At 43.2% G+C, this 25,674-nt stretch overlaps 1 protein-coding gene across 27 annotated transcripts in view; it reads left to right on the top strand.

Annotated features, from left to right (window-relative positions):
* The window catches only part of Arpp21 (cAMP regulated phosphoprotein 21), a 176,986-nt gene that overhangs the window by 15,744 nt on the left and 135,568 nt on the right, over positions 1–25,674 (top strand). Inside the window, exon 1 of one of the 27 annotated variants that reach the window (XM_029542927.1) lies at positions 11,017–11,097. The exons of the other annotated variants lie outside the window; for them this stretch is intronic. The gene's annotated coding sequence lies outside the window, so the exon portion shown is untranslated. Of the gene's footprint in view, positions 1–11,016; positions 11,098–25,674 lie in introns of those variants that run through there. 27 annotated transcript variants of the gene reach the window in all.

Genomic DNA, 25,674 nt, shown 5'->3' with positions numbered 1-25,674 from the left:
GTGCGTGTGTGTGTGTGTGTGTGTGTGTGTGTGTGTAAGCTGCCCTGCCTTCTCGTTGGAATCACACAATGCTAGTATCTCTGGTGTGATATACTCCCCACTCTAGAGAAATAAGACAAAAGACCGTTTTGTTCATTCAATGATTTGTCTTTGTGATAGGAACTATACTGTATAATGTAATTGTTATTAAAAAACAAAAACAAAAACAAAAACAAAAACCCACAAACATTTAAGTGGTATAACTAGAAAGGAGAGGTTGAAAATCCCAGAGTCAAGGAAGATTATGTAATGGATTCTGGTGGGGAAAGAAGTCATAGGGAGCAGGTATAGATGGGTGGTCTTTTCCAGTGGGCGTGGCTGTTGCCCCAGGCATCTGTTCTGTCTTGGACCACTGCTCCTAGTTTTACCTGTGTTACTGCCATGGTTCCCATGAGGTCATGGACAGGTAGTCTCAGCCCCTCCTCTTTCTCACCAGCCCAAGTTGGCCATGGGGAGCTTGGGGTGTCCTTAAGAGTCTCACATATAAAAAACTCCCCATGTCGTTAGAAACACAACCTCCATCCCTGTTTTATTTTTTTTTCCCTTTCATTGTCTGACTGTGGAAAGAAGTCACTGAGTAGCTGTACTTGCAGAGCATGTTCAAGGCCACTCTTGATTCCATCCCAGCACCACACAAAGGAGGAGGAAAAAAAGAAAAACCCTGAAAGATGGGAGAACTCGGAGAGCATTGGGGTGTTGGTTTGTTGTTTTAAATATTATAACGTTTTAGTTTGAAAAGGCTATACACTTGTCTGTCCATAGAGAACCTAAAAAACACAATGAAATGAATTTAGGGAGTGGCCAGAGCCTTGATTTTGAAGAGGGCTAGCAATATATATTATATAATTGCAAAATAATAATAATAATAATAATAATAATAATAATAATAATAATAATAAAAATGAAGGCCAAAGAAACAGGCTCCAGCACTACACATTTCAACTTAACCCTACAGATTAACTTGACTCAGGCTGCTAGTTTAGGGACCCAACAGTTTTTGCTTAAGAACAAACAAATGCCCACACAAGGAGGATTTATAGAAAAATATTAACTTTTCAGGGGAAAATGAGCAAATATTGAAAAAAAATGATTTTGTAGGTGTGTATTAAGTACTGAGTAAAATTGAAAGAAAAACAACCTCTTCAGTTTCTGTCCCTAAAGTGTTCCCAAGCTTCAGGCTTCAGACCCTCAAGCCCCTGCTGTAGGGGGGTGGCAGTGTTTGGTTCTTTGACGTGGTAGCAGAAGTCTTCAGATGTACATTCTAAGCAATCCCTCCCTCCGGTTGGAGAAGAGTGCTGGTCGGGTCACAACTGACCTGCCCTCCACCCCCTGCAGAACTGGTATTAGCAGGTGGAGGGACTTGATTTTAACCCACTGCCAGCATGGATGGATGGATTTTATTGACAGTGGCCGTGATGTCGCCCACTTCAGATTACTACTTTCTCCAGGCATTATCCTCCAGGACAAGTAAATGAGAATTAGCCAGCCTGGTCCCCTGTCACCCACCGGTCCCCTAACACCTGGGATGTGTGTGTGTGTCTTTGGTGCGGGGTGACGGTTACTCTGCAGATTTGGCACAGGGCGGCGGTTGCTCTGCAGATGTTCAGGATCAACACTTCTCTCTCCCCTCCTTCAACCCTCAGGAGTCAGTTTCTCAGACAAAGGAAGTGGTGAGGCTATCAGAAGGGGCAGTGTGACCCTGAAATAGAAGTTAAGTGTAAAATAGGTCCAATAAACCCGTTTATCAAGCATCCATGAAAGGCAGTGGGCTTTATTAAAATATTCTACTAGGGAAATTTAGAGATAGTGATTAATTTTTTGCTAATGAGATGTTAAATCTTATTTCTTGACCTGAAGCCAAGGAACAACTCAAGTAATCTTACTTATTTTTCTCACTTAGATAAGCTAAAGAAATACAGAACTGTAGAAAAATTCATTAAGGGTAAAGAGATTTATTTTCTCTCAATATATTTTAGAAGATATACAGAAAGCACATTGCTTCATGGTGTTTTTGCTTGGTTGTTTGGTTGGTTGGTTTTTGTTTGTTATTTTTTGGTTTTTTTTTTTTGTTGTTTTTGTTTTGCATTTTCATTTTCCTCCTTCATCATAGGCATTAGGTAACTCTACTCATGTAAGTACCAACCCAATACCAGGAGGTCCATTTAATTAAAAAAAAACTCTTTATGAAGAGAGATGAGCCTACACTGTTAAGCATATGTATTTCTATGTTGATATATACACACATGCATATGTAAATATATAAACTGCATATAAACTATTAAGTAGAATTTATTTATATACCTGTATAAATGTGGGTCCTTGTTCTGTTATGAACATATTAATCTCTGCTACTATAGGGTCTGTGACAGAGTGAGCCAGGCTCACTGATTTTCTGTTCCTTTAAGCTTTAGGAAGGGGAGAGAATTTTTGTGTTTCTCTGGTTCCAAACCCTTATCCCCAGTGAAGTAGAAGAACATATAGATTGTAAAGAGTTTCAAAATGCAGCTTAAGGATATGCATACATGCAATTTTTAAATTTCATATCTCCACCCAAGGGACCAACAAGAACACCCTTCCCCATCTTTTATGCTCACTGGTGACCCATAGGTCATATTTGAGCATCTGTGAGCTATGCTCTTCCTTAAGTGAGTCCTAGTGCAATGGAACCACATGTGCTTCCTCATGCCATCTCCAGGGGAAGCCTCAGACCGTAGCACTTTATCTTTCTTCACACCCAGGAGAGTTCTCGCCCTAAGCATTTGTTCTCAAACCTGCACAGGCTCTAGCCAACAGGAAGGGTTTCATAGAATACAGAGTGTTCTATCTCAGTAGTTTGGGTGGGACTCAGATCTGAATTTCTAACAAGATCCCAAACGGCGCCAGTGTTAGTGGTCCATGAATCACAAGTTGAGAACCAGTTATTGAAAACCTAGGCTTTCTTCACAGAATGCAGTTTGCATAACCCATGGATGACCATAATTTCACAGGCTGAAAAAATTAAAGAAGTAATATAAAATCCTCAGAAACAGATCAGCTTCTGGCTGGGCATGGCAGCTCATGCCTACAGTCCCAGAGGCCTTTAAAAGACACCTTCTGCCAGGCAGTGGTGGCACATGCCTTTAATCCCAGCACTTGGGAGGCAGAGGCAGGCAGATTTCTGAGTTCGAGGCCAGCCTGGTCTACAAAGTGAGTTCTAGGACAGCCAGGAATACGCAGAGAAACCCTGTCTCGAAACTGCCCCCCCCCAAAAGACACCTTCCAAAGAAGCTAGTGCCCTTCTGAAATTACTGCAGTGTTTGAAGCCACTGGGGCCCCTAGAAATGCCTGGAGTTCAAGGATTCCCCAAGGGTTCAAAGTCCATTGTAACCAAAGCTGTAATTATGGAATGTGGACACACAACTCATGGTAGGATTCATGCATTTTTTTTCTCTCTCTCTGAAAGACAGGCAGTGGCTAAGACATGCACAGTGATAACCAGGTGAGAAGGGGATCCATGGCTCCTGTTTTCAGATGTGGAAACTGAGGCACAGAGGTTGTCTGCTGAGTCAGAGGTGGGGTTAGGCTTCAAGTCCTGGATACCTAGCTCAAGATTTGAGACTAAAACATAACACTACACTTTCTCAAGTTGAGGTTTTGCTCTCTCTGCATTTTTCTTCTGTGACGTAAGCCTCTATCCTCCTTAATACTCCCTCCTAGTACACATGAGTTCCATGAGATCTGGGGGCATCTGCAAGCACCTGTCCAGAACTGATCTGTTGAGGCACCAGGGAGAGATTTTAGATCTTCTTGTTTGAACCTGTCACACTGGAAGCTGTTGGGCCAGGTGGGTCTGTCTGCCTGTGTACCCACCTATGTGACCAGAGCTACAGCTGTGGCAGAAGGAAACACCTGGTAACCCAGGAAGGGGAGGGAGGGGCTCCTGGGTGGATGTCCTGGGATGCTCTCCTCTTGTATAACCAGCAGGGCCCCCTCTGCAATCCACAGCAGATGCTTCATGAAGAAGTAAAGAGTACATTCTAGAAGAGGCTGGGCAAGGGAGCTGCTGGTGACCTTGTGAGGCTGCTTCTCCCATTCACATCTGGTAATCAGAACCTAAAGGCACAGGACAAGAAGGCCCAGCTCTTTTCTCTTTCTCTAACATGTCTGGTGGAGCAGCTGGGTCAACATGAGGCTGCTATCCAGATGTTAGAATTAGAGGTTTTTCTTTAGGCTCAAAGCCAACCAGTGGTTTTTCTTATGCTCCAGTGAGGCCCCTACAGAAGTCTGCTCCTCAGAGATAGCTTTGGTCAACCCAGTCCTCAGAGATGTCTACGGACTGAGGTCAGCTGCATCTTAGAGTCTAACTCTTTAAAGAAGTCTCCAAGCTCAATGCTCAAGGTAAGACACCAGTCAACCTTAGAAAGCCTTCCCTAAGCACAGCTGCATTTGGGGTTAGAGGCTACACGGGCCTTTGTTAATAGCAGGTATTTGTGACTGAAAGGTTTCTTATGGTTAGCCCAGCTACAGGGAACACAGACGTGTTTTAAGGGATGTAGGAGAGACAGTGCCAAGAATGGAAAGCAATTGCGTGTTTCTGGATATAGGTTGTAGAAATGACACTGGTTAATAAGACAAGATGCATTTCTATGTGAATTGGTGTCTTTCTGTAGTAAGTAGCAATGGCTCTTGTGTGGCTAATACATTCATTTTGAGTGCATACAACCCAAGTGCATACATGAAAGGGTGTGGTGGTAGAAAGCAATTGACAGAGCATGGGCTTCCAGACCTGGTTGGATGATGCCAGTTTCATTTGACCTTGGACAAGGACTCATTTGTTTTAATCCCAACAATTCCTTCCTTTTCTCTCCCTTTCCTACCTCCATCTTCCCCTTTTCTCCCTCTCCTATTTCCCACTCTGTTCCCCATCCTCCCATACATAATTCTTTTCTTCCTACCCCTTTTTTTTGTCAAAAACCGCATTCATTCATCCATCATTCATTAATTCATTTACCAATTAATTTATTTGTACCATGAGGCACTTGTGGAAGTCAAAAGACACTTTTCAGGACTCAGGTCTCTTCTTCCCCCGTGGGGGGTCCTGGGGACAGAACTCAGGTCATCAGGCTTGGCAGCAAGCACCTTTGTCCACCAAGTCATCTGTTCAGCACCCCCATCTCTTTTTGTTGTTGTTATTTTTACTTTATTCTTTTCTTCCTCCCTTTCCATTCTCCCTTCTTTATTATGTATAAGTAAGTTGTACCAAGCACGAAAACATTATATATAAAATGATCCTTTGGGCACTTGGCCCATGAAATATAAATGAAGCCACAATAGCTGTTATTTTTATGGGACGTGTAAATGCTTCTGTGTTGGAGGTGAATCAAATAGAATAGCTATGGGGGGGTTGTGGTTGCCACTCTCTAAACACCAGCTTTGTAGTCTGCTTTGTCACAGATCTACAGTATCATTTCTTCTCAAGTTGGAAAAATGAACCCAAGTTTCTTTTCCTTACATCAGTGAGTCTGGTGAAGAATAGAAGTGACCTGTTTGAGTTTAATTCCAGGATTTCATTAGAGGTAAATGCACATCTCTCTATGATGGAGGGCACGCTTTAAGGTGGCTGCCTCTAAGACAAGGTCATTTTGGCTCTAGTTGTGTGGCTGGTATGCTCTGTGCTGACTTTCAGGACTCTGCAGATGTTTGTCACAGTGTACTGCTGAGAAAATACCCAGCCAATCTCCTGCAGCTGGGAAGAGCAATTAGCAGCTCCCTGAATTAGGGTCTTGTTTACGATGCTGCCCGAGATAATCATCTGTTTGTTTTAACTAAGATGCTCTGTCTTCATCAGCCGCATCAGTCCTCATATTTTAATGATAAGGCCTTTGAATCTCACAATAGTGTTTGGATTTCATGGCGGGATCCCCAGCATAGCTTTCATTTTCCCTTGATGACTCTGGGAATCAGCACACAATGTCCCTATATATCTTCCATCACTTCTCCTTCAACTCAAACAGAAAGGGAAATGCCTGAGATCTGCAGCGTAAATTCTTACTGGATACATCCATTTAAAGAAAAATGTTATTTCATTTGGAATTCCAGCATGTACACACACACACACACACACACACACACACACACACACACACACGAATCAAAACCTCATAAGTCGTGGCCTTAGCACAGGTAACTCACTTTGTAGTCAGGCTCACTCTATATCCATCTGAGGTTTCTATTAATTTCATTTAAAAATATCCCACTGGGGGTGCAACTCAGTTGGTAGAGAACATGTAGGAAGCTCTGAGAACTATCCCCAGAACCCTGTAAACATGGCATGGCAATCCCAGGACTTGGGAGGCTGAAGTAGGAGGGAGGATCAGATATTCAAGATCAACCTCAGACTCAGATTTAAGGCCTTTGTGGGTTATGTAAAACTCTCTTTAAAAAAAAAAAAGTGATAGATAAAGATGGCGGTAAATTAAAAAGTAATTAGGTAGCAGTCAATCTTCATGACTTGTTAAAAGGCCACAGCAAACTGAAGCACAGTGACCTACACAGGGACTTACTCCACGGTCCCCTCTTTTCTCAGAGTTCACACAACAGAGCTCATCTGTGTTGAAGGTGGGCTTGACTATTTTCTCAGTGAGTACGCACCTGTCTTTGAAGGTGGGAGTCATTCACAGTCACAACAAGTATTTATTGATGGGACTTATAACTTATTTGCGGGAAACTTGGGTATAAGCCAGTAGCTGACAGATGCCCACTCATGCCAGCAAAGGATTTCTTGTGTGAGTTAGTCCACATATACCTGACAGATATTTCCTTTTTCGGGTTCTCCATTCGCCAGTCGCAGCACACAAGCTCGGATCAATTTTTCTTTAAAATCCATCTTGGACTATGACAGTAAATATTTAAATACAAATAGCCAATATGTAGACAAATGCAAACCCTGAATGTTTAGAAACCTTAATTTCCTGGGAGAGTCCCGCCCTCTTTTCCCTCTGGCACTCAGAGGTCAGAAAGCACAACTACTGACTGACCCTGGGAAGCCTAGGACCCGCCTGACTTAGGGACCCTGCCTTTCCCTGAGGTGAAGTGGAGCTGTGTAGCCCGGTAGGAGCATTAGTGTGAACCCAGGGTATGACCCAGGGTATATGACAGAGGATGTCTCCTGACTCACTCTGTGGATTAGCACTGGTTCAGAGCACATCGTCTGTCACAGTGAGAAAGATTTGTTAAGAGATGGGAGAAACGGGAGACTGGAGATGGGTGGGATACAGTTCTACCTGGGGCAGGGGCTCAGTGCCTTCCCCCATAGCCTTGTACCCTCCAGGAGCAGCTCAGTCAGGACACTCTTAGGGTCACAGAGATGCCTGTGGATAGACTCACTCACTCACGGAAGGTAATAAAACAAGATTGCTTTATGACAGGTGTGCCTTGCTCCATCTGCTGGCACAGGCAAGCATGAGACTCATTGCCAGGGACAGCAGGGTCCTGCCAGGACAGACCTCCTCAGCTTCATTCTCCTGGACTCAGGCTATGGACCCTCCTTCCTAAACACAGCCTTTTCAGAGATATTTTCAAAGGAAACCACGAGGCATCGCCCCCTAAGTGACTCTCAAAGATTCTGTGAAACCTTTGGACTGAAATAGTGGTTCTCATTTTCTCCAGGGGTCACAGGAGACTAGTCAATTCACACCTCTGTCAAAGGAGCATGGTGACATGTGTAACAGGTGGCAGGTCACCAGAGGACTTTCTGCTCTTGGCTTCACCTTGCTGGTGGCGTAGCCTCTCGGAAAGCCAGCCGCCTGAGCTCTGACTGCTTCTCTCCCACAGACCCTAAGTTTGTGCTCCAGATTTGACCTTTCACTCTTTTAATCCATCTCAGATATTGGATGCATCCTGTACTCTCACCTCAGGATGGCTGCACCATCTCTAAGTGAAGGCCTAGGGCAGGAGATCCATGCTTGGACTCCTGTGTCAGAGGCAGGAGGGTGGCAGCCACAGTGTGTGATAACAAGTCACAGTGTTCTCAGATTCTAATTCCTGGTGGGATTCCAAAAGAGAATGTCTAACCCCTGACTAAGAATGCTGAATAACAGTTACTATTCATAATATTGGATATAAGAGGGATCTTGTATTTGTTATTTACTTATTTATTTATTTGAATCATGGGTTAGTGTGTTTTTCTTGAATGTTAGGAACTATATGATAAGGATTTATTTAGAATTATTTCTTACAATGCTTATTGAAAAACAAATTACTTAGCAAACGTGTGCAATTATTTGAAGCTGATTGCAATTAAAAAACAGACTTGGTTTTATTTTACGTGTGTCAGTATTTTGCATACATGTATGGGTGCACCATGTGTGTGCCTGACACATGGAGAGGCCAGTAGAGGACATTAGATTTTTAGAACTGGAGTTACAGTGTCATAAGCTGCCTTATGGGTGCTAAGAATTAAACCCAGTAATTAGCCACTAATCCAACTTCCCTGCTCCCCAGTGCACATTTCTCAAAGCAAGTGTGCCTCTTACAACTGTAGAACACTCACTGGGAGCTGAGGCTCTCCTCAATTCAGCTGAAACACAAATACAAACCTTCCCAGGCTTGTAAAACAGCAAACACTGCCTCCAGCTTGACACTTCAGTGAGTTCTTCCCCATGCTCAGGATGATCTTCACCACACTGTACCGGTGAGCAAGAGGACCTTTGGTGCTAAAATTTCAGCGTTCCTATGGGTAGTCGAAAAGAGAAGGGGAGTAGTGAATGTGGAAACACAAAGAGTAGGAAGAGAAAGAGAATCGGGTCCTTGGCAACAATGTCATGGAGTTCTGCTCAGCACTTAGGGTCATGACATAGTGAATGCTATTGGAGCTATCTAGGTAATTTCTCTTGGGGAATTCTGGGGTGATTTTGTGTGTATTTTTTTATGGAATGGTGGAACTTGTAAATCTAAGATTAATGGAACATTAATCTCTAATGATACATTAAAAATTTTAAAATTCAACAGTATTCAACTTTTTGATTTTGATATCCTGCTTCTTCCTGCTGATGATAACACATCTCTCAGGACAAAGGGAATCACAGTTTTAGTACTTTTGTATATTTCATCAGTTGGGAAAGGTGTTTGGCTAGACCAGTGTAGAGTAGAAAGTTAAAGGTTGAAAGAGAATAAATGAGATGATTCTGTAAGCCAATGAGCATTTAGAGTAGCTGTTCTCTATGTGTAGGTCTAGATCCCTTTGGCAAACATCTATCTCCAAAATATTTACATCATGATGCATAACAGTAGCAAACTGAAAATAATTTTATGGTTGGGAGTCACTCCAACAGTCAGGAACTGTATCAAAGGGTCACAGCCTTAGGAGGTTGAGATCCACTGACTTAGAGTACTGATGTTTCATCTTAAATACTAACTTGCCTTTAATCCCAGCACTTGGGAGGCAGAGGCAGGTAGATTTCTGAGTTTGAGGCCAGCCTGGTCTACAGAGTGAGTTCCAGGACAGCCAGAGCTACACAGAGAAACCCTGTCTCGAAAAAGAAGAAGAAGAAGAAGAAGAAGAAGAAGAAGAAGAAGAAGAAGAAGAAGAAGAAGAAGAAGAAGAAGAAGAAGAAGAAGAAGAAGAAGAAGAAGAAGAAGAAGAGGAGGAGGAGGAGGAGGAGGAGGAGGGAGAGGAGGAGGAGGAGGGAGAGGAGGAGGAGGAGGAGGAATCATCTGGGAGATCGAAATGCCATTTTTGGGTGTACCAGTGAGAACATTTATTAGAAAGGGTTAACAGAAGAACAAAGGCTGTCCTGAAAGTAGGTGATACCATCCCATGAACTGTGAGACTCAGAATCAATAAAAACAGTAACACATTAGAGAACTAGCTGACCTCTGGCACTCACCTCTCTCGCTTCCTGGGCAGCCATGTTGAGAACTGAGAAAGGTTGCCACATTCTCTCTGCTGTGAAGAACTGGGCTCACCAACACAGTGAGCTGAAATATACCTTTCTCCCTGTTGTGTTGGGCTGCTTGCATTGGATCTTTTGGTCACAGTGATAAAATTAACTAACACACAGAACCCCCCAAGCACTAGCTTATATGTCATCCTTCTACCTTCCCATTATGTACCATATGGAATAATAGGTGCTTGTGGCTCGGAACTGGAGGTGTGATTCTTGAGATACCCAAAAGGAGTAAGGTTTTACTTTGTAGTTAGTATATTAAATACCCTCTGAATGTTAACATGAAGACAAAACAAAAATCAGAATGACTTCGCACATGGAGGTAAGGATTCATACCATTAGAGGAAATCAACTTTTTTTTTTTTTTTAAGTGTTCTCTTGTTACCTTGTTCAAAATTAAATATATGGTTTCATGGTAACCAATAAGCGGAAGTCATGAGAGTTAACTAGGAGCATCTGTTGGTCCCGCTAGGCTCCTTACAGATATTGAACAACTCCTGGGCTTTATAATTGCTGACCAGTCTTAGGAAGGGTGTGTTGGGCGGGCATAGATAGGGTCTCTGGAGCAAGTTCTGAGGCGGGGTTCAGTGTGCAGTTATTTATCAGGAAACATTCTGGAGACAAACACCATTGAGGAGCTGAGCTGAGAGCAGCCTGGGAAGAGACAAAGGGTAAGCTGTAGATAGTTAAGACGACAAAAATGGCCTCTTCCAGGCCCGCAGGCTGATACGGAGCTACAGTGGCCTCTGGACTGTGGATTCCCAGTCTCTGCTTAGTCCCTACCAGACTTGCTGTTTTTCTCATTGCTGTGACTTAAGGACAGAAGGATTCAGAGCAGTTCACTGTTTGAGGGTGTGGTCCATCCTGGCAGGGGAAGCACAGTGGAGGGAGCAGGAGGCAGCTGATGTCACTGCATCCTTAGGAAACAGAGACAGAGGGGCTCAGCATCCTAGTCTGCGTTTTATTCAGGGCAAGACTCCATCCCGTGGGATAGCACCACTAACGTTCAGAATGGGTCTTCCCAACTCAGGTCAAGCTTTCTGGAAGCACCCTCACGGACACACTCAGTGCTGTGCATCCTAATCAATGCTGAATCCATCAAGCTGGGAACAAAGGGAAAAGGTGGCTTGAGGTGAGCTGACTCAACATTTGAGAGGATCTTTCAACAGGCACAAGTCAGGGCTCTGCAGGGTGTTCAGCAAAGTGTCTGCTGTGCAAGCCTGAGGCTGGGTATTCCATCCTGATCCCCCAGAACCCAGAGGGCAAGAGGGTGTCGTGGTGGTGTGCAGCCCTGGGCAGGTGGGGAGAGACAGATCACTGGCCAGCCAGCTTGGCTTGATTAGCAAGCTCCAGGCCAGTCAGAGACTTGTCTCAGAAAGCAAATCTAACAGAACCTGAAAGAGTGAACTCCAAGTTGGCCTCTGACCTCCACATATGCATGCACACCTGCACGTGTACAAACAAGCACCCACATACATGTTTGCAGTCTCTCTCTCTCTCTCTCTCTCTCTCTCTCTCTCTCTCTCTCTCTCTCTCTCACACACACACACACACACACACACATCTTTTCTTTCACAGGATCTCAGCATGTATTACTGCTGGCCTGGTAGTTACCATGTAGATCAGGCTGACCTGAACTCACAGAGGTCAACCTGCCTCTGACTCCCAAGTACTGGATTAAAGACAAGTATCACCACACCTGACTTAAAAAAGTATTCATTCATTCATTCATTCATTCATCCATTCATTCATTCATTGTGTGTATGAGTGCTCGTGTGTGTTTATGCAACACATGTGTGTGGGTGTGCAGGTGCCCACAGAGTTCATAAGAAGACATCAGATTCCTGGAATTGAAGTTATAGGCGCTGTGAGCTGCCTGATGTGGGTGGGTACTGGGAGTTGAAACTAGCTCCTCTGCAACAGCTGCACATCCCCTAACTACTAAACAATCTTTGCAGCTCCAGTTTTTGCTTTTTATGTAGTGCCAGGGCTGGAATTTGGGGCCCTGTAGATACCAGTTAAGCATTCTAATATGGAACTACATCTCTAGCCTTTTTAAAAATTTTTATTTATTTTAATTTTTGTTATTGCAAGTGACAGGATTTCACCATTTGGATACCCTAGCAACATTCCATTGTGTGTATGCGCTACATTTTCTTTGTCAACTTCTCAGGGCAATAGATATACAGGCTGTGTCTACTTAAGGGTTACTGTTGTTGTAATACCTGAAATTAACCTGTAAGCTTTACCCGCCCAAGGACCAGGTAACTTCCTGGAATGCTGGGAGTTGTAGTTCTTGGAAAATAACAAAGCCTCATGGGAAGGTATGGTGGCTCATGGGTTTTGTCTATGTAAGTGCCTGCAACACGTGTCTCAGGGTCACTCAGCCTGGAAATTCCAGGCGGTCGTCCTGCTCAAAGCCCACCTGTTGGTCAGTATTTAATATTTAATAAAACTTGTTTCAAATTTGTCCCCAAATGTTTGAATTGGTTTTTCTCTGGTGAATTTCAGGATTAATATGAATAATACTGAAATGAGCATGGGAAAGATGTCTCTTTAGCATGTCAAATTGCATTTCTTTTTAATATACACCTACTAGTGAGATTGCTAAATTATATAATGCACCTATCTTTTGAGGAATCACCCAAATTTCCCAGGGTGGAATTACTAATTTATATCCTTACCACCAACATGCAAGAATTCCTTTTCTCCAGTTCCTTACCAGAGCATGTTCTCTTTTGTCTTTCCGATAAGAGCAGTTATTGTCTCACTGTGGTTTCAGTTTGTACTACCTTAATAACTCGTGATGTAGAAATCTCCCCCCACCCCCATGATTATTGACCAATTTTTGAATCTTCTTTTAAGAAGTGTCTGGTTAGGTTTCTTGCTCTAGTTTCTTGGCCTTTTGACTAAAACCAAGTATAGGTTAATTGCTCACTCTTCCCTTCCCTTCCCTTCCCTTCCCTTCCCTTCCCTTCCCTTCCCTTCCCTTCCCTTNCACACACACACACACACACACACACACACACATGAACACACACAAGTACATGAGCACACATCTAGGACCACTTGTCCTACTAGGAAGATGTGTGTCTACGACCTGAATTCCACACCAGGTACTATTCTGTGAGGAGGGCTGAGCACAAGTATACCTCAACCCAGTGCTAAGGAGCACTTCCTTTACATCATGACCAGGGAGAAAAGCCTTGACCGGAGTCTAGCAAGTTTCCAGAGTACCCATCTGTGAGAGGTTTGTGAGCATCTCACACTGCCCTGGGCATACTCACGCACTTGCAGATCAGTGTCTCCCACCTGACCTGCAAGAGAGCAGGCCAGTGTGTGTGTGTGTGTGTGTGTGTGTGTGTGTGTGTGTGTGTGTGTATAATTTACTCCCAAAGATGAAATTTTTGATGTCATCATTTTTATCATGAAAAAATGTCAGCACATGCATAAAACAGGATCCCATGTTCTGAGCCTCATATGCATACAAGAGTGTCAGTATTTTGCCCTTCTCCATCCTAAACCTATCTTCAACAGTGCCAAGAGCAGCCACTTGTGTTGCTGGGTAAATGACCAAGAGGGAGGGTGTGGTTTCAACGCATGGAGAGAGTTGCCAGTGGCTGAAATCAGGCCTGTCTCTTGGTTGAATTGAGCTGACTGAAAGCAAAGGCCTTGGAGCCATATTTCCGAGAAGTGCAAAGTCCACTGTGCAGCCTCGGGCAGGGCAAGCTGTCCACTTTTGTTTCCAAGGTTTGGATTCTACAGAAACCCAAGGACCTAGGTCTGATGCCGACACTCAAGGCTCCCTCAGAGTCCTGTGGCCCCCTAAACATCATGCTCTGCGTCCTAGGCTACACGAAGGCACAGAACATCCAATATGCTTGTTTCATTTTGTCTGTGCGTGTTGTCTGTGCATGCAGTAGCATATGCATATACGTGTATTGTGTGAGTGAAGGGCAGAGACCACCTTGCAGATACTTCCTAGGAAGCTGTCAGCCTTTTTCTTCAGACAGTGATTCTCACTTACCGAGAACCCCGTGACTAGAGGAGACTTACAGGTTATGGAGCCTGAAGCATTTTCAAGTCTTTACCTATGCAAGCATGTGTTGCCATGCCTACCTTTTAAATATAAATACTAGGGATGAATGTGGGTCCCCACAATTTGGAGTCATACATTTTACCAGCTGAACTGTTTTCCGATGGTGTGTGTGTGTGTGTGTGTGTGTGTGAGAGAGAGAGAGAGAGAGAGAGAGAGAGATGCTGTCTAGTAGAGGGGCCTCCTTTCAGAAATCAATGAGTCTAAAAGTGACTTGAACAGCCCCCCTCTTCCCCATGTTTCCTGCAGATTTTCATCCCAGCATAAAACCAAAATGAGAATCTCTGCTTGGCCTAGGCGTATGTTGGAGAAAGCCTGCAGGGAATGCTGAAGTACGTTTGGAATCTGACATAAACCCTGCCACTTGAGCGCACAGTTCTGATCCCCCACAATTCAAATCCACAGATGATTGCGGGGAAGTGTAGAAGATGACCTCCCGTGCCCAGCTCTGTCCTCACCAGGAAGGGCCCAGGCCTGCCTCTGAGTGAACCAGCAGCTGCTGTGCCTATGCAGAGGGAGCAGGCTGCTGCTGGTTGGTTGGCTCTGGAGCAGGTGGCATGGGGTGGGGACGAGGCTACAGCATTTCCTCTTTAAGGTAGTTGCCAGCTGCTTCCTTGGTCATGTGCCCCAGTGAGTGCCTGCTAGAGGCAAGGGGCCAGGAGTATGGCTGAGACAGCAGCCAGCTCCCTGCAGCTGCTGCTCTGTTCTTTGAGCTGAAGCATCTCCAGGCCTCTGTGTGGCCTGATCTGGCATTTGGGGAGGGGCAGCAGAGGAGTATCACTTGAATACTCTGACTTAAGTGACTTAACCCAGCTGTTGTGCTCCCTGCCCTCCTGTGTGTGTGTGTGTGTGTGTGTGTGTGTGTGTGTGTGTGTGTGTAGCATAACTGAAGTGACACTTCTCAAAATTCAAATTCCTGAGAAGTTTACAACAGTGAGAAACAGAGAGGCCAATCTTAAAAGGAGTACTTTGTAAGGAGAAGGGCGAGCCTTCCCTCCTACCCAAGGATGCATGAGTTTAGCACACACAGAGCTTAGCTTCTGTCTGTCCATCTCTGTACACACAGAAATAGCCTGGAGAGAGGCTGGGCTCTGGGCGTGCCAAGGCAGGTGAGGAGAGACGGGAGCAGAACGTTTTGGAGACCGTTGTTTTCTTCCACCTTTAGGTGAGTTTGGAAAATCGAACCCAGGTTAGCAGGCTTGTAGGACAAGCACCTTTAGCTGCTGGTCTCATCTCTATGGCCAGCACCATTGGGTTTTTTAGGCAGAATTTGCTCTGTATTTTGGTTGATATGGGACTCAGAAAGTAATTCAGGGGCAAAGATATCGTGATCTCCCAGCTTCTGCTGCCAGGGCATATGTAACCCCAAACTTGTTTGGTTTTTGTTGCTCTTTTGTTTTGTTTTAAATGTAGTCATTGATATAGGACTCAAAGGAATGTCTATCCCAGTAATAATAGGAAGAAATCTGATATGGAAGAAACTCTTAGGCAAACGTGTGTAAATGAGAGTGTTTGTTTGTTTGTTTGTTTCTAGAAAAAGCAGTGGTTCTCAACCTTCCTAATGCTGGGAAACCTTCAGTTCTTCATGCTGTGGTGACCCCCAAACAAAATTATTTCCATTGCTACTTCATAACTGTAACTGTGGCACTGTTATGAATCGTAATGTAAATGTTTTGCGATGAGCATAGGCTACACCTGTGAAAGGATAGCTAGATTCCCAGAGGGGTCGAGACCCACAGATTGAGAACCACTGCTCTAGATAAAGCACGATGGGAAAACACTGGCTGAGAGAGGCTGGCTTGCGCAGATCATATGAAGGAACCAGTCCGTTTTGTATATCTAATATTTTAAATCGTTTAACTGCAGTACACAGAATTAAGTTGCATTATAGCATTTTTAAGCAAACAAGCTTTCGTTAATGCTTCTCCCCGCCCCTTCTCTTTCAGACTCCGCCTCCTTTGCATGTCTCCGTTCTTCCCTAGTCTCCTTTCTACTCTGTGTCACGTGCGTCCTATTACCCAGCCCTCCACAAGTCCTCAACACCTTTCCTTTCTAAAGTCTCATGCTCTTACCTCCAGTGTTCAGGCTGCATCGCACTCTGCCTTATTTGCATATATACAAATAAGCCTTCTGGGCAGGTGTCTTCAGGTTGCTGGAGTGCTTCTAGGTCACGTGGTTGGGATTTTCTTCATGCATGATACAACCGAAAAGTCGGCAAGTTTGTCCTTAGAGGTGGCATGCTTCTGCCCTGCACCTGGTGGGTTTTGTCTTTGTGATAGGGACGGGAGCATGGGCCAGCATTCCGGCATTCCAATGGGTGCATTCCACACATTGTTAATGAGCAAGGGCTTTACTGTAGTGAATGATAAACTGCATGAAGGACAGGAGAACCTGTTCTGTCTTTAGTCTCAGTTAGGGTCGGTGTCCACCTCAACAAAGATAGAGTAACCCTGTCAGGTCAAATTATGAGGACTTACATTAATATATAGTATATAATGTATCAGGCATTAATATGTTAATTATATTATATATTATATACTATATATTAATGTATATATAATATACATATTATACAATAGTGTATAATATATACATGTATGTGTGTATGTGTGTGTGCTCATGTGCACTTGTGCATTGTGTGTCATGATGCATATGAAGGTCAGAGGATTTGCAGTCTTTAGTTCTCTCCTCTAGATCTTCAGTCTTAGCTACAAGCTCCTTTACCTACTGAGCCATCTCACTGCCTCTAAAAACCTTGCTTTTAAAACTAAAAAACTAAAGTAAATGGCATGGTCCATGCAAAAAAAAATTTATTCACTCATGTCTATAAACCTCTATGGACTCAAAATACAAGCTTAGGCAACACATCCACATGTTTCCCCACGCAGCCACACTTAAGACAACTTTTGACATCGTGGCATCGAGTTGATTTCTGTGATATCACATTTAGAGAGAAAGGATCACCTTAACCATTTGAGATTCCAGTCTGTCTTTTGTTGGAGAAACAAGGGATGAATCTTCTGGGTGACTCTCCACAAGGCCACAGACCCACGCCCCAGTCAGAAGTGCTGCTGTTGAGGGAGAGGTGTTTACTCAGTTCAATGGAATCAATACAACTTGAAGGACCTTCTGGAGGCTGAATTATAGTCCTGTCTGTGATGTCTACTCCCACCAAAGATTGGCTCTGAATGGTGACAGGTGTCACATGCCACTATGGGTTCTCCTAGAAACTTGGTTTTCATCTGAGTCTTAGAGAAGGAAGTAACCTTAAAAATTGTCAAGTCTTTGGCTTAGCCCAGTCCCATTAGCAGTCATTCTTGGCTTAGTCTTCAGTGTACTTGCATTGTTCTGACTTTGATATTTATTACAAGCACAAATATCTATTTTATGTTAATCTAAATGATTACTTAATAAGTATGAACATTCTTTTGGCATTTTGTTAAATTCTTATTTTGCATATAAGAAGTTTTCCATTCATTTTTTCTTTAACAATTATTTAAAACATCATGTCCTATTAACAAGATTTCTTTTCTGGCACATTTGATTCTCTGCACTAACACTTCACTTTCAGCTTCATTGGCATTTCTTTGCATTGTGCTAGATTTCTTTTCCTTGTTTGGGGGGCTCTGTGTGTTTGTCTTTGTGCACATCGGTGTACATAAGCAGAGATACAGGGGTTAAAAGTGTGCACTACCATACCTGGAGTATGTACGTGAGTTCCTGGCCTTGCAGACCAAGTGTTGCAAACCAATTAAGCCATTCCTTCAGCCCAGTCCTGATTTTTTTATTATTTAGCTTTATTCCTATGTAAAGTATCAAATTTTACAAAACAAAACTAGTTGAATTTACTTATGTAGTTTTGGTAGTGATAATGACCGCTGGTAACTATTGGTTTGGAAATAGAATAGCAATGGCTTCATTCTGCAGTTAAACTTCATAATCCCATAGATAAATTCATCTGTTAATTCTTTCAGCAACTTATCAAGCCATTACTGAAGGTCAGGCACTCTAATACATGTTACAGGACAGCAATAAGGGTAGTCTTTGCTGGAACAATGATTTCTAGCTGGGTGTGGTGGCTTATTCTGAAATTCCAGCATAGCTGTGAGTTTGAGACCAGCCTGGCAACAGAAATTACAGATCATCCTGAGCTACTCTTTGTTTCTAAACCAGCCCATCAGCCAATCAATGAACCCATGTAGGCTAGCACAAGCCACTTGGAAATTCTTCCTGTACCAGCAGCAAACGCAGTGACCGTTGGAAGTCGGCTGTTCTCTGTGCCCTGTGGAGAGGCAGGGGACTGGACTGAGAGTGAGGCACCTGAAATGCCTTGTGTCCAATTAAAGAGCAGTGTGCTCCTGCTGAAATGGGCTTATATTGCCTGCCAGTCGAATTTTTAATAACATTTCAGAATAGCATTAACACACAACTCACAAATGATACACTTGGAGAGTTAACTATGGCACACACCTCTTAAAAGCATGAACACACCCTGGCTTAAAAACAAAAGCCACACTAAACAGGCCTTAATGGGATGGGCTTCTGGCTTTGATGTACATGGACCTGGACCTGAGCCAGCTCTGGCAAGATGAATATCACTTGCAATACTCTGTTCTTAAAGAAGCCTGAAGTCACGAAAAGGAAACTAGAAATTCCTCTCCCCAGGGACTGGCCACGCTCCTCCCTGCAATGTCCTTACCTTTCTTCATTGGAAACTGTCTTTTTGTTTTTGTCCTTTTGAGTGCGACAGTGTCTTAAATACAGAGAGATGTATTTTTAGGAGAGAAAAGGAAACTAAGAATCTAAGACTCTGCGTTCAAGGAAAACTGAACATGTTACTTGCTTAGAAATTTTGTACCTGCCGCATCCTTTATTTGTATACTAGGTGTGATGGTGTGGCTAAAAAGGGGGGCTATATTAAAATGTCCAAAGGCTACACACACAAGGATAATTAACATATCTTCAACAAGTTAACTTAAATTCTTCTCCGGTGTTATTTCAAGATAGGGCCAGCTGTGTCATTATCTTTCAAAATCTACCAGAGAGATGAAAAAAATCAATTGTTTTAAGATGAAAATGATAACAAAAAAGCAGAATAGAGTTATTCTTGATTGTTATGTGATGATTTTGAAAAAATGTCTGAGAAGCTTGCGAGATGACTCAAAGGGCAAAGGCAACTGAGATCCCAGAGGGAATCTATTGCAGAGGGAAGGCAGAGATGGCAAGATGCGTTTGGCTTGCTAAACACCAGGCTAGCACCTGGACATTGGGCATTGTTCTCTAGCCTCTTTCAATATATATGCACAAGTGTGTGTGTGTGTGTGTGTGTCTGTGTGTGTGTGTTCAGTAGTACATGCATGTGTGTGAACGTGAGCACATACACGCACATACACACACACACCACAGACATACACACACACCACAGACACACACACACACCAACACACACACACACATAGACCACACACACGGAAATGTTGCATTATAATAACTTACAAAAGGAAGCATCCTAAATTTTCGTTAGTTTTTCATGTCATCAGGACACAAATTCAGAAGCAGAACACATCTGTTTGTCTTGTCATGAAGAGAAAGCAGAATTATATAGTGAGTTTTGCTAAATAAGGGTACTTTTAAAAAATTGTCTAGTAAATACATCACTAATGGGTTTATGGATGGTGGTTATAGCAGGCACTATATACTCAAATGACACCACTCACTTGTCCTTAGTTCTGCAAAGTAACCTTGAGTTTGGTGCCTTGGGGGATCTGGTGGCGCCCTAGTCGTACCTATAGAAGGTATACTCCTCTGGTGGCTTGCCCTTTCTCCTCTGTTGCTGCTGAGGTGCTGATGTTCAGAGGAATCTTGCTATGAGCCGAAGCTCACATCAGCAGGCATGCCCAACTTCCTCAGTGAGGAAAGTCGGAGCTCAGTGACCCATGACAACAGCAGCCAGGACATAATCATCTCCAAGGACAGTTTTAGATTACATAAGATTTCAGATACCCGAGGTCTGCCACATGTATGTTTGCAAATAGCCAGGATTCGGATTTCTCACAAATTGTGTGCAGATCCAAATATTTAAAATTAGGATTCCAATAATGGCTCAGGAGACCAAATGTAGTCATCTATGTAAAGAAGCTTAAAAATTCTTCAGCACTTTTAGATTCAAATTGCTTCCCTTGTCGTCATGGAGAATCCTATTATGTTCTTTGTTTCTCTCCCACGTCGATCTCTTCATTAGTAATAAGTGCATTATCTAAAGTGCTGGACACATGCTCCTATATCCCATATTTTAATAGCTCTCTGAAATGGCATTCCTATGTCGCTTCTTATCTATAATTGTGAACAGTGTCCTTTCTGCTAGGTGGTAGTGATAAGGCCCACCAGCTTTCTTTTTTTGGTCATAATTTTTAATCTTCATAAAAATTACATTTGGGGGCTGGGGATATGTTCTGTCAGTAAAGTGCTTATGGTATAAGGCCAAGTACCTAACTCCAGATGCCAGCATCTCTGTAGAAAGCCACATGTGGTACTGCATTCCCGAAACATCAGTGCTGGGAGGTGGAGACTGATGGATCCCTAAGGCTCCCGAACTAGACAGTCAGCCTAATTGGTGAGCTACGGGTTCAGTGAGAGACGCTCTTTCAAAAGGTAATGTATGGGGGTCAGGAGGGAGACACCTGGTATTCACCCCTGGTGCATATGCACGCCAACACTTCACATGTGCACACACATGCACATGTATACCAACACACACACACAAACACAAGACTAACAACATTTAATAGGTTTTTTTAAAAAAAATTAATACCCCTAGGTGGTCTGGAACTCACAGAGATCTACTAGTGTCTGCCTGTAGAGATTAAAGAAGTGTCTGGCTACAGAGTCCCATCACAAATTCACCATCTAAATGTTCTTTATTCTACTTCTCTATCTTAATTCCACAAGCAAGGTCTGCCAACTGCCCTTCCTGCTCCCTTCCTTGGATCCTTCACCTCCTTCATCCCATTGTCACTTTTCTCCCTCATCACATGCCCTTCACTATGTTCAGTCTTTGTCTCTTTCGGTGACAATACGGTAAGTCACAAAATAAGGCTCCACCTTGGAAAACCACAGAGGACACTGACTTCTCCAAGTTTATCTATGCTTAAAATTGCCAAGGTTTTTTTTTTTTTTTTCAAATAAGCCCATAGTTCCAAAACTGAGCCGTGTATATCCTTCAAGATTGACAGATAACTCTGAGATATGTCTCTCTGTTTAATCCAGCCCTGGAACTTTCCATTGCTGTAGCCTGGCTATGAGACTTTAAACTTTAAAAATGGTGCCATCTCATCTGTCTGTGGAGTGTGCACCACCTTATGTGATGGGGTGTCAGGTGCTCAATCCCTACTAGAGTGGCCGGGAAGCCTCGCCTTGCTGCAGGGATTCTGTATCATTCGGGGTTTAAGAGCAAGGTTGCACATCGGACCTATGATAGAATGAGGCAGATACACATATTTCTTTATGAAATCTTGGTTTTCACAAGGCTTATCAACAGTTTCCTTCTGTTGAAGTCTTTGAAAATGCACACACACACACACACACACACACACACACACCCTATAACAACTGAATCCATTCATGCCATATGTGTGCACGGATATTAGTTCCTTCCAAGCCCTTAGAGTGTTTAGAACTCTGATTGCATGCCCTCAAATATTCAACCTCAGCATCCCAGAATCTCTGAACACATCTTAACACTTCCATCAACGGTCCTGGAAACATTTAGCCATAACCTTGGCACCAAGATCTTCAATAAAAGGTCTGAACTTGAGACCCATGAGGCCCCTGGCTGGGATTTGTTACGACTGGTTGAGATCACTCACCTACAACAGAAATAAAAATAATTCTGATAAAAGAAAGAATGAGTTTTTCATAAGGTGATCGAACTTGGAGCGCAGCTAATCAGTCATCCCCCAAATCAGAGATGCTTGCAGGAGGATCACTCATTCATACAGATCAAAACTCAAAATATATACATAGAAGGCAGTTCAGGCAGGCTGTGGGCAGGAGTCTAAAAAAAGGATACTTTGAAATTCTAATTTCGTGGTGTCATTAACTTAATTAACCAGCGTTGATTGTTCTATGTGCTGTTGGATGCTCGCACCAGTTCAAGTTGGTGTAGAGACCAAAAGTTGACATTGACTATCTTCCTCAATCACCTCTCCATCTTTTGAGCTTTGAGACAGGGTCTCTTGCTAGACCTGGAACTAATAGATTTGGATAGGCTGCCTAGCCTGCATGACTTCAGAATCTGCAAGTCTGTGCCCTATGCTCCCGACCCAGTGCTGGAGTCATAAACATTTTCCACCATGCCTGTGGCTTTTGTGTCAGTGTCAAGGTTCTGAACTGAGATCCTTGACTGCCCATGCTTGGCTCTGTGCTCTTGGTAAAAGGCAAGCATGCGGTATAGCATTTAGCAGTAAGGATCGGGCATTTGGGGGAGCAGTGTCTACACTTAGAGGGATATTTCTTCTAAGAAATTGAAAACAACATATTTTTAAAGTCCTAATTTCAAAGAAGCTGCACGCCACAAAAGCTGTAGCCTAGCTTTCATTGCCCAAGGCCAGGTTGACCTCGTGCTTTTGAGTGTTGTCCTGACTCTTGCCAGTTCCTCCATTCAGAGCAGAATGAGAGCCAACTTTCCCTCTGTCTTTAGTAACAGGTCATGCTAGCAGGTTTGAAAGGCTCCCAGAGCTTGTAGAATCTGCTCTTTCCTAAAATCACTAGTATTGCATTATTTAATTCATGATGTGGAGAACAGCCAAGAGCAAACTTCCATTTTTCCCACACTGCACCTTGTCAGGGTAGAGGAGCTGGCAGCAAACAGTGCACATATTTTCCCATACAACTGCATCGGGTTTGAATGCCAACAACTCTTAAGGCAAGAACATGTGCTTCAACAGAATTACATACAATCGGGCCTGGGGAATGGAATGAATGAAGACATCACACTCAGCCTCAAGCCTTGTGATTACAGTGCGGGTTCTGAGTGACAAGAAGCAAACCAGCTTCCAGTAGAGAATGACGAACCAAATAGTCCCCATGTAAGACCTTCTAAACAGGGTCTCCAGGGTATCATGTCCAAGGAAGGCTGCAGCGTCCAGGTACTAACAAAGCCTAATAAATACACACAGCATGACATCTGAAGAAGGAAATTACCTTTATTTTTATTTTCATTTAATTAGACCTTGGGCACATGGTGGTAATCCTGATTCTTCTTCACTAAGGTTCTGCAGATTTCTTGAAAGTATTTTCTGTACAGGGCTATATCTATTTATCTTCTTATTCAAATGTGTCAGCTGTGGTCCTGGTGAGTGTAACTCAACAGTTGGAGAAAATGCTGCTCAGAGGCCCTCCTGTCCAGGGAACTTAGAGTCCAGTGACCACATTTATCGTTGGAATATTTTTATTAGAATATTTATACTTAAAGCACAAGATAAACACAAGCAAAATCCTTAATGATGTAGAAAAAGAACTTAGAGACACTCTTCTACATATCTACATTCACAATATGTGCCTATGTTCCACCAGAATGTTGACATGACAGTTGCCATCTGAATACACAGGCCCCGCCTGCCCAGCTGACTCCATGGGCAGGCAGAACAGTCACATACAGCATCCCTTAACTTTTTTCTGCCAGAACTCAGGATCTTGAACTGAACCTTTTTGTTTTTCTTCAGTATATCCATGGCCATTCTGAGCTAGCTCCCTTATGACTCCCCTGCAGTGACCATCTGAGTAGGCCTATAGAGGTTTAACTATGTTGGGAGCAAATTTCCAACACAGTGGTGCTGTCCATTAGAATAAAGTTAAATAAACAAAACCAGTCAATGCCAAGTACATCCGTGTACCTTGAATTTCAAGTTGCACCTTCTTACTGAATGTCTTATAGAATGAGAAGTAATAACTGTTAATATGTTTTACTATGATTTATGAATACTTATTTCTAGAAAATATTTTGATTCCAATACAGTGACTTATACATTTTAATGATCAAGAATATATTGTTACCAGGGCTGGAGAGATGGCTCAGTGGTTAAGAGTACAGACTGCTCTTGCAGAGGACCTGGGTTCAATTCCCAGCAACCACATGGTGGCTTACAACCATCTGTAGTGGCATCTAATGCCCTCTTCTGGTGTGTCTGAAGACAGTGACAGTGTACTTATACATGAAATAGATAGATAGATAGATAGATAGATAGATAGATAGATAGATAGATAGATAGATAGATTTTTTTTTAAAAAAGAATATACTGCTATCAATGTGGAATTTTAGTCAATATTGTATTGTGTGATGTAGAGAAAAGGGGAAAATTACACAGAGAAAAGAAAACGGTTAATTATCTCCCATGCTCTTACTTGCCTCTGACCTGCAGGTTGCTTTCTTACTTGCTCAGTGGTCCCTTCAAGTGTGCACCATCTCTTCCTTCTTCTGCTATCTTATTCTAGGTCCATAGAATGCCCCACATAGTGGGTTCTTGAGAAATGCATTTCAATTCTCTTTTAATGCAGTGTCTGACACTACAGAGGTTTTCAGACCATGCATCCTCAGATCTAGAAGCATGCCGTGACTTTACCCCTGAGCACCTTCTAGCAATTATTGCTTAAACTCATTAAGTTGCTTCTCGGGTGTCTGAGAGTGACCAGAGGTCCTCATTTTCAGGTGTGGGAGGCCCAAACATGGCCCAAGCTGCCTGTCCATCACTGACTATGCTCTGGAAATTTGGAGCCTTGCTTTATTTACTAAGTGAACAAACACTTATTTGTGCCAGGCACTGTCCATGGGATTGGGATTAGTGTAGAAGTAGACAAGGCAGGCATAAATCTGTGACTGTCATCATCTTACGTAACAGTGGATGGGAGTGATTTGATGCCTTCATTCATATTCTGAAATTTGCTACAGAACGATCATGTTGGGGCCCCAGAGGGAGCCTCGGGGTAATGGGTCATCAAGTCACTTGGATTAACACTAAGGAGACTTCTCAGCAACACAAGTTATTTTCTGCACGGAGGCTGACAAAAATAGATGGGGTTGATGTGAGGATAAATTAAGCAACTGTGAAACTCAGTCTCAATCGATCACGTTGTAAACACTTAATCAAAGGTAGTTGTCCTGCTGGTGCAGATACTGAATTGTTTGCAAACAATTTTCTATCTGTCTGGAAAGACGGCTTTGTGGTAGAAGTGCTTGCTGTGCAAACATGAGGACAAGTGTTCTGATTCTGAGAAGCCATGTTAATGCCAGGTGGATATCCTGGCCCCTTTGCATTTCCAGTCCTCAGGATCATGGGTCCTGCACACACACATGCATGCATACACACATGCATATATGCCACATACACATAAGAAATGAAATATTTTTGACTAACTTTCAAGATGCTAACACAAAACATAGTCCAGAGCAACCTCTGTGACTAGAAAGCCCCTTTGTATGTACAGAGATTTAGGTGCTCTTTGTGGAATGGTTGCACCAGGTGTTACCTGTGTCTCTGCTCTTTCTCTTCCTGCTCTAGAATGGTGCCCATCTCTACCATGGAAATTTCTACAGTGAGAGAGAGGGGGGGGGAGGGA

The sequence above is a fragment of the Mus pahari genome, chromosome 10, assembly GCF_900095145.1.
Source record: "Mus pahari chromosome 10, PAHARI_EIJ_v1.1, whole genome shotgun sequence".
Lineage (NCBI taxonomy): Eukaryota > Metazoa > Chordata > Mammalia > Rodentia > Muridae > Mus > Mus pahari.
Note: the sequence above shows the minus strand (reverse complement) of the source record. Positions and strands in the feature narration are given on the sequence as shown.